Raw genomic sequence first — 10,581 nt, forward strand, 5'->3', positions numbered from 1 at the left:
ATGAGAATGGACACCGGCAAGCAACTCATTGTTTTTGCCACCATGACACAAGCATGGAGTGACACCAGTTCTTAAAGCAATGTTTTGTTTTCCCAGACAGCACAGAGATTAACCTAAATTGATAAAGCTTGATTCCAATTAAACTGTTTAGAATTCAATTTGTCTCATTCTAGCTGATCAGAGCCAGCTTGCCTGATTCATGCTTATCTAATCCAACTGGAAATGGATTGATACAACTTGAAATGCCTTAATCCCCTTGACCCAATTAGAGCCAATTTTGAACTGGAAAAAAATTTGACTCAATTTAAGCTCTTCAGGACCAGTTTGATTCCTTTTAATGTAAACTGGTCTGAAGTAGCCTAACATAATTTGAACTGGCCTGATTGCAGCTTGAAGTAATGGACCCTTTGAGTACATATACTAAGAAATTTAAATAGCAACCACAGTGGAGATGAAACAATTATTTTCTGAGTATTTGGCCATTGCTTTGTTTCTCAGACATTTTCTGATCTCCATGACCACATGTCCAAATACTTACATGACAGTGCCACTTGAGTATCTCAAAGACATCTCAAACTCAGCATGTCCAAAACTGACTCATGATTTCCTACTCCCAACCTCACATTCCTCTCCAAACCTGTTTCTTTTCTATGTTTTCCATCTCAATAAATGGCACCATTTTCTATTTAGTTTGGCAAACCAAAAATTCATAAATTAATGCTTAACACCTCTAACTCCCCCTCTCCTCCACTGTTAGCAGGCCTTGTTGGATTTACCTTCAAAACACATCTCTAATCCATCCATTTATCCTATCTCAATTGGCGTGTTCAAATTCCAAGCTTCTGTCACCTTTCTCCTGGACTATAGCAATAGCCTCCTTACCGCCACATCTATACATTGATTCTGTGCTTTGTCCAATCTGCTCACCAAACTGCAACCAAATTAAAACGTTGGTCCTATCTTCCACTTTCTTAAAAATCTTCAATCGCTTTTTGTTTGCTCCCAGGATTGACAACTACCAACTCTTCCAAAGACTACCAGAAAACCTGTTAGTGAAGAAAAGCTAAGTCTATTTATCCTATGGCCTTGAATGAGTTTTAGTGGTGTCCCAGAAAGGGGGAAGAGGAGGATATTTATAGGCTTTGGTCTTGAACACAGGTGGCTTAGAAGACAAACTGACTGGAATACAATTTATCATGTAATCGTTTAGGACTGGTGAGCACAACAAAGTGAAAGTCCTGATGTGAGTCTTGACAAATAAACTGCTGTTTGATAGGCAAGCTGTTCCTGCAGGTGAGCATTCTTTTGTCCTGAGGGGAGAGATGAGTCAAGTGTTTGTTTGGATAAATCGGTTAGCAGGAATTTCCTAAAGTAAACAATAAAGTTATTCATTGATTTACAACCTTAACTTTCTGAGCAAGAATCTCCAGTTAAGAATAAACAGTTAAATCTTGTTGGTGTAAGTGATCTTCATTCTCAGTCCTGATAGTTAAGCTATATGGAAGGAAGGGATTTGAATTCTCATAAGGATCTAATTCTGCAAGTGGCTGCCAAAGCTCTGCATGCCTCCAGGTTCCATGAAGTTTCAGCTTTATGTTTTGGTGCCTTTCTCATGCTGGGGTCCAGAAAATTCAATCTTCTTTCAGCCACCCCTCTCCTTTCCCCTGAATGTCAAAACCTTTGGATGTTGCATGTACTCCCTTTTCCTCAAGTAGGATTTCCTTCTTCTCTCTCTACACCTCACTAAATTTGTGCTTACAGTTCAGGTCTCAGCTTGATTCTCAGTTCTTTAAGGATGGCTTCTCTGCCTACCCTCTACCCACGCAAATGGCGTCTGCACCAATATAAGCTGCTGTACTTTCCCTAAAATATAGGGGCGACTATTTGTAATTACATATCTCTGTGCATTTTAAAAAATTAAACTATAATATTTATAGAGGGCTTGACACATAGTAATTAACTCTCAATATATAATTAGGGAAGTAAGGAAGATTGGCAGATGAGTGCTTTTGTATTTGGAGATGACTTTTTAATTTGAGGGGCATATCATAAATGTAAAACAACTAACCAATTGCCTTAGAGAAAGCACTAACGTCACCTCTAATTTTAAAACACATGCTACAAATTGAGATATAATGTGTTCTGGTTAGTCAATGTGCCCCTACAGGAAAAGAGAAAAGTTTCTTCCTAAAAATAAATTTAGACTTGACTTATATGTCGCCCAGGCTGGGGTGCAGTGGTGCGATCTTGTCTCACTGCAAGCTCCGCCTCCTGGGTTCACACCATTCTCCTGCCTCAGCCTCCCATGTAGCTGGGACTACAGGCATGCGCCACCATGCCCAGCTAATTTTTTTGTATTTTTAGTAGAGATGGGGTTTCACCGTGTTAGCCAGGATGGTCTCAGTCACCTGACCTCATGATCCACCCGCCTCGGCCTCCCAAAGTGCTGGGATTACAGGCGTGAGCCACTGCGCCCGGCCAGAAAATTTTTCTTCTTAAGCATGATTTTGAGTTGTAAATATTTCCTCACAATAAAGTATGACAAGAGATCCATCTTAAGACTTTGCAAGTCATGGATGGGTCGGTTAACACCTCCCTGACACCATATAGGCTCACATTTGAAATATTCTGGAATTTGAAATTCTAACTGATAACAATGTAGTACACAAATAGTTCAAACTATGGTTCATGTGGATGGTGAGTCCTAAACAATTTTTATTCTGTTATTTGAAAGCTTTGAAGTTTCTCTGGGTAAGTCATGCTCTGCTGGAAATGAAGGGATGAGAAGATTGTTAAACCGTAATGGAAACAGAGCTGTTCTCTCTGCAGATGTGGTTCCTTTCTGCTGATGGGCTGGGTACAGAGAGGATGAGCAATGGATGCTTGAGCAAATATCATTACCTCCTCAACTCCCTTCTCTTGGGACACATTTAAGAACTCACGCTAAATATAAAAATATGTCTTTTATCTCATATCTAAGTTAACATGTGGGTTGAATTTTTAGTTGAATGACTAGATCAAGTGTTCAAAAACCCCTCTAAGTTCTCTAATTTGGATCTATAGGAGAGAATTTTCTCATTCTGGGACAAATATCCCCAACTCAGTGTTTTATTGTCCGCTGTCTGGAGCTTGTGAATCAATTTTGGTATTTCTCACATCTTTGAGGGCAGAGCTATACAACCCAACCTGAATGGCTTCTAGGGAGCTTTTACATTCATGTTATAGTGACTTGCTGGTTTACCAGTCAGGAGCACACATATGGCCCTAATCTGGTATGCAAATTGTGAGGAAATTTTAAAAATCTTTACTCTCTGCAAGCTCAGGATATCCATATGTAGTTGTAGCTGAATAAGGTATAGGTGAGAATTTCTGCATCTCTTCTCCTAATGTGAACAAACAAGGGTGAAGAACAGATCCTAGAGATTATGAATAAACTAATTGTGTGGTACATAGGCCTGTTCCACCCCTGCTATAGCTAGCTAAACCAGTGAAATAACAGTCACGTGATTAATCCTGCATATTTATGCTCTAGCATAGTGTTTCCAATCTCTATTGGTCTGAGTTTTAAGATCATGGAAACATCTTAATAGATACAGGTTTCACGCAACAGCTCTACTCCTGGCCTATGGTGTATGTATGTAGTTATAGATCAGGGACTGGATTATAGGTTGAAGGCATGAACTTTTAGGAATGGGGCTGACTTGGTCAGGATGTTGGCCAAGTGTTGCCCGCAGGTCTGGGTTCTCTAAAGCCAAAAAGGAAGTATAAGGTTTTTAACTGAAATGCAGTGGACACCACTATACTTTACACCTTGGGAAAAGAGTAGATTGAATGCTGCATAGGCCAAGCCTAAACAATAAAATCCAATTTCCAAAGATGGAGAGTAAGGCAGAGTTAATGGAGCCTGGTAGAGCTACAAATACATAACTTCTAAAAGAGATCAAATTGGTACCAAGGTCATTGACCTGAACACTATAGCCAGTGTTTAAGCTTCCCCTTCACAAGTCAGCAGTTTAATATACGTGATGTGTGTGGATCACACTATTCTAAAGGACCAATAGTAAGGGTGCACTATTATGAGTAAGGGCATTTGTGGAAGATTGATGCAAGTCTTTGATTATGGGTAAGTGGAAAAAATGATTGTCATTACCAGGGAAATTTGGAAGGAAGCTTAGTTAAGTAGGCAAGTGGATGAATGAATTTAGATGAGCAAGTAACTTCCAAAAAGAGATGTGATACAATTCAGAAAACTGAAACCTATCAACAATCATAACTCACTACTGCATATGAAAACTGAAGAAAAACTGGATCACCAGCCACTGTGCCAACTGCTGTCTTCTAAGAAGCGCCTGGTAATTAGAAGTCAATGGTTGGCATTTATGCTGCTGCTGCTGCTGCTGCTGCTGTCAAATCCCATGGTTGCTGAATGTTCTGTGATGCTGCCTGCTGTAATGATAACTAAACGTCTTAAAGTCTTAGGCCTGATGCTATCTAAATGGGTTGCCTTTGGTTCTTATCTTCAAAATAAAAAAATCCAATGAATATTCTTCAAAGAGTTTGCTGAATTAAGGGCACTAGCTGCATGTTTGGGTGACTTTGGACCCCATTGTGAGTTTGATTGCCTACAGATGATTTTTCTTAATTTGAAGAGTAATTGCCCATGAAATCCCTCTTCTCTCTTTTTCACCAAAATAGCCATTAAATGCTGAAAACGAGGAAAAAATACTCAACAACAGTTATTCTGGATCACAAGAGTCAAGCATATTTTAGGTTTCACAAAGATTAGATATCAGTTTGCTTCCTGGTAGAGAGTTGACCTGAGTAAGCTATAGTGGTGAAGTAGAGCACCAAACTCAACCAGTTTAAGCTGCTATGGGCTTCTCACGAACTTAAAGGACAAACCTGAATCACTGGGAAAGAAATGGAAAACATCCATAGCATACTGGGAAAAAACGGAGTAATAAATTGACCTCACAGAGTCAGAAAAAGAGAGAGAGATTAAAAGGGGTAAGATTTAGTTGTGGGTAGAAAATATAAATAGTTATTTTTTAAACATATTATAGTGCTTTATGTTTACCCAGATATTCTTTCTTAAATAATCCTGAAAAGGAAGTATTATTTTATTAATTCAATCACTTATGTGTTCTGCATATAATTTTGATCTTCTGTAATTCAACTCTGCACTGGAAACAGCAGATATTAGCAATGATTGTTGGATATTTAGATAGTAAATGAATAAATATAAAATACTTTGATGTTTAGATGAATTAAGCACAAGATTGACTTGAGAAAACTGTCAGAAGTGAAATAGATGAACAGAGAGATAAAAGGATTGGGTGATAAAATAATAGATGTAAAAGCTAGAATTAAAGAATTTAAAGAAAGTGTTCCATTTCTACAAGATGGAGTAGCAGGAACCAAATTTATTCTTTCACATGAAACAAAACAACACGACAAAATACATTAAATAAGTTTTTAAGACATTGGACATCAGGTAATGAAGGACAGTGATCCCTGAGAAATAGGAAGCTAATGATTGCTCCAGCTTAATGAATGAGAGGTGTTTTTTGTTCGTTTGTTTTTTAAGTGTGGCACAGGAAGAGAAGCCAAGGTGGATCTCAGATGACTCTTTGAGTTAAAGAGACAGATTTGAAAGACTGGGGAGATCAGGTAGCTAGAGGATTGGGACAGATTACTGAAGAGAAAAGAGCTACATTGAGAGAAAATTCTGATCCACAGAGAGTCTCCCTTGAGTCTTCAACAGAGTACTGATCAGCACACGCATGTAAGAAAACTACCTGAGGCTGAAGAAAGAATTCCCTTAGAAGGTTTAAGGAAACAGTGTCCAGTTCTCATACAGGGCCTGTAATATTGCCTCCTTCTACTAGCCAGGCTGAAAAACCTCACGATTTACAAGACATTGGGTAGAATACTTAGAAAAGCATTGGGTAGAATACTTTAAAAAGCCGTGACTCAGTAGTAGGACAAAATTAGCCTTAGACTAAGATCTGGGTTGTGTCTAGTCTTATTACTGATAACGTTAATGTTGATCACTTTGTTAAGGTAGTACCTGACAGGTTTCTCCATTGTGAAGTTACTGTTTTTCCCTTTTCATGCACTATTATTTGTAAGTGAGTTACTTAGGGAGGAGAATTAAGCTCCATTTTTGGAGTGAGGAGTATAAAAGAATCTGTAGACATAAAGTAAAACCACTAACAGTAATTAATAAATATTTTAGGGGAGATTTTTAAGGTTATGCAAGTATCCTATTTCTCCTTAAAGTTTTGCTCACTAATTTTTGCAGTCATCGGTGGATGCTGCCAGCTGCAGTTACTCCTGTGGTGTTCTAATGCTAACTTTTTTTTTGTTTTTTTTTTTTTTTTTTGAGACGGACTCTCGCTCTGTAGCCCAGGCTGGAGTGCAGTGGCATGATCTTGGCTTATGGCAACCTCCACCTCCTGGGTCCCGGTTCAAGCAATTCTCCTGTCTCAGCCTCCTGAGTAGCTGGGATTACAGGGACACACTACCATGCCCAGATAATTTTTGTATTTTTGGTATAGACAGGGTTTCATCTTGTTGGCCAGGCTGGTCTTGAAGTCCTGACCTCATGATCCACCCGCCTCGGCCTCCCAAAGTGCTGCCACCACACCTGACCCGACTTTGTATTTCTGTCATGCCTTTTACATTTATCAATTGGAATTATTTTGTAAGAAAAACATGCATTTCTCCATTGTTATTTATGTATTTAATTTTGTACTTATATCAGTATGGACTCAAGGATATTCATTTTATGCTCAGGTGGTTCCAGGTTTGATCACTGGGAGCTTTCACAGATTGACTTCTGTGTCCTTTTGACATGCCCTTATCTTAGAGGTTTATATTTATATCATTGATCAAATTTAGAAAGTTTTAACTCATTATTTCTTTAAATAGTCTATTTTTCTCTCTCTTCTCCTTCTGGGACTTTCACAATGTGTACACTGATTCACTTGATGGTGTCCCAAAAGCCATGCTCACTTTTCTTTAATCTTTTTTCTTTCTATTTCATATCTTAATAATTTCCATTGTCTTATCTTCAAGTTCACTGATTCTTTCTTCTGCCTGCTCAAACCTTTGAGTATCTGTAGTGAATTTCTCATTTTAGTTACTGAAACTTTTGGCTCCAGAATTTTGGTTTTTGTTTGTTTGTTTCTTTTTAGGTTTTACGTGTCTTCATTGCTGTTTCCATTTTGTTCATAGAACATTTTGTTGACTTTCTCCACATCTTCCTTTAGTTCTTTGAATATCTTTAAGATAGTTGTTTTAAAGTCTTTGTCTAGTAGATCCATTCTGAGGTATGGTTTTTACTGTGGTTTTTTTCTTCTTTGAGTGAGCCATTATTTCCTATTTCTTTATTTGTCTTGTAATTTTTTGTTGTTGTTGAAAATTTGCCATTTGTAAGTAATAACCTGCTAACTCTGGAAATCAGATTTTCTACCTTCCATGGGATTTAAGTATTTTTGTTATTATGGTTTTTTTAGTTGTCGTTTTTGCTATAGACTATATCTTTGCCAACAGTCAACCTCGGATGTGAACTTAAGATCTTCTCAGATCTTTTCTGAACTTCTTTCTTTCCCTGGGCATATATAGTGATTTTCTAATTTCTTTCATATATGTATTTGCTTTTGAATGCCATAGTCTTTAATATCTGTCTTCCAAAAAAGGAAAAAAAGAAAAATGAAGGGGAGGGGACACCAGCTTTATACATCTCCTGGAAGTCACTTCAGCTGGAGAAGAGGCTTGCATAATTGGGGAAGGTACAACAACAATGCCATCACCTCTGTGTCTGCACCCCTGTGATCAGAAGTGGCAATCAGCAACTAAGCACAGATCTTCACTATTTAAAGAGTAGAATGAATTTTGTCCACCCTGGGTCCTACAAGCTGTGTGCAAGTTGCTCCAGGAACATGTGCAAAATAGCCTGCCATGTGGCTGAGGTGTAGAGCAGGAGTCCCCAACCATTTTGGCACAAGGAACCAGTTTTGTGAAAGACAATTTTTCCATGGACCTGATATGGGGGATAGTTTCAGGATGTAACTCTTCTACCTCAGATCATCAGGCATGAGTTAGATTCTCATAAGGAGAATGATAGCAAGATCACTCACATGCACAGTTCACAATAGGGTTCATGCTCGTGTGAGAATCTAATGCCACCACTGACATGACAGGAGGTGGAGCTCAGGCGGTAATGCTTGCTCACCTGCCACTCACCTCCTGCTGTGCTGCCCAGTTCCTAACAGGCCATGGACCAGTATGGGTCTGTGGCCCAGGGGTTAGGGACCCCTGGTGTAGAGCATAGGTAGCTACTACTATTTTAAGAGCTGAAATTGACTAAAATAACTGCAATTTGCTATCCAAGCTTTCCCCTGAAAGTTGCAAGACTTCAATAGACTTCAGAGTTCCAAAATAGTTACATCAGACAAATTCTGCCAGTGCAGTTGTTGACTTTTGAGGAGTCAGATTTTGATGCTACATACTCCACCATCTTCACAAAATCCTCTGCCTTCTTGTAGTTTTAATTTGCATTTCTGTAACGACTGATAATGTTGAGATGCTTTTGATATACTTATTTGCCATTGTATATTTTATTTGATAAAGTTCTTTTTCAGTTTTTTGCCCATTTTTTAATGTTTTTTGTTTTCTTCATATTAAGCTTTATATGTTCTTTATATATTCTGGATAAAAGTCCTCTATTAGTATATGATTTACAAATATTTCCTCCCAACCTGTGGTTTACCTTTTTGTCTTATTAGTGTCTTTCACAAAATGAAAGTTTAAGTTTTAATCAACTGAAATGTATTAATTTTTCTATTTTGGTATCATATCTTAAAAAAAACTCATTTCTAACCTCAGAGTCACATGGATTTTCTCCTGTATTTTCTTCTATAAGTTTTATAATTTTAGACTTTTTCATTTATTTTTATAAACCATTTGAGTTCATTTTTGTACAAGGTGTGTGGTATATGTTGAAGTTCATATGTTTTGTATATGACACCTAATTTTTCTACTATTTAGAAAGGACTATTCTTTATCCACTGAGTTGTCTTTGTATATTGTATAAAGTATAAATATAAATCCTAAAAATGTAATTTTCCTCATGCCAAAAGAGACAGAAAACATTTCCCCCTTTCTTTCTGATAGGCATTTCCTTTAGAAAATAGATTGCAAATGTTTCATCTGTCAGGTTGAGACGTATTTAAATCTCTTTAAAAGCTAAATGAGTCTCTTGCTAGTTTTTCATTTCAGTTATTTTTTTTTTTCTTGGGGATGTTTGGGCCTTCTTTTTGAAATGCAAACATCGAGGAAGATGAGCTCTGTCTTCCTATTCCTGTGGGAGTTTCAGCCTACCTGCTTGGCTCCTAGTGTAACTTCCTGCTTTTCACAAAAACATAAGAAGTTTTATTATTCTTTTTGATAAAGACAATTCACATGTATGTAATGGATTGCATCTGCTTTGCTATACAAAATGGTGTGATTTCTTTCCATTTTTACAATCCCCTTAGCCAGTTGCATGTGATGCTCCTTACATTATAGTTTAATGCTTATGGAATAATAAAATTGTTTTTTTTCTTCTACCTTTGTTTTTTGTTTTGTTTCATTTGAGATGGAGTCTCACTCACTCTGTTGCCCAGGCATGAGTGCAGTGGCACGATCTTAGCTCACTGCAACCTCCACCTCCTGGGTTCAAGTGATTCTCTCACCTCAGCTTCTCAAGTAGCTGGGGTTACAGGCATACGCCACCAAACCTAGCTAATTTTTGTATTTTTAGTAGAGATCAGATTTCTCCATGTTGGCCAGGCTGGTCTCAAACTCCTGCCTCAAGTGATCTGCCCACCTTGGCCTCCCAGTGTGCTGAGATTACAAGTGTGAGCCACTGCACCCGGCCTCTCTTCTACCTTTGTGAAGGGAGAGATTTTATGGATTGGTAAGAGATTTTTTTTCCATTTCTTTTATTTAGATTTCACTGAAAATTATTAAAAATAAGTTACTATATTTGTGTAGTCTATTTCTGGGCTCCTTATTCAGAGGACTGTAACTTTATCGGTATTTTTAAAAAATCAGATAGTATGAACCCTCCAACTTAGTTCTTTTTCAGAATTGTTTGGGCTAGTCTATTTCCTTTGCATCTCTACATAAATTTTAGAATATTCTTGCTAGAGATTCATGATTAGAGTTTAGCATTTCTTTTATGTTTATCTTTCTTTTTTCATTAGTTTATTATAGCTTTCAGCATACAGATTCTAGACATATTTTGTTAGAGCTGAAACTGACAGATGTATCTCCCTTTTTGAGGTTACAATTACACTGTCTTCTACTTTTTATACTATCTGTTTCTTCACTAATTATGTTCAATCTTTACTTTTCCGTGAATTTTATAATCTAAATTGTTTTGTTTCTGTTAATTAACCTTGATAGTTCCTCTTCTAGTAAAATAGGTCAAGTCTGTCTACTCAGCACTTTGTAGTTATAAAAAGCATTGGAAATAACCCAATGTCTTTGAGTAAGGCAAGTAAAGAAATTTTGTTATATTCGTGTGATAAC

Source organism: Symphalangus syndactylus, chromosome 1 (genome assembly GCF_028878055.3).
Source record: "Symphalangus syndactylus isolate Jambi chromosome 1, NHGRI_mSymSyn1-v2.1_pri, whole genome shotgun sequence".
Classification (NCBI taxonomy): domain Eukaryota; kingdom Metazoa; phylum Chordata; class Mammalia; order Primates; family Hylobatidae; genus Symphalangus; species Symphalangus syndactylus.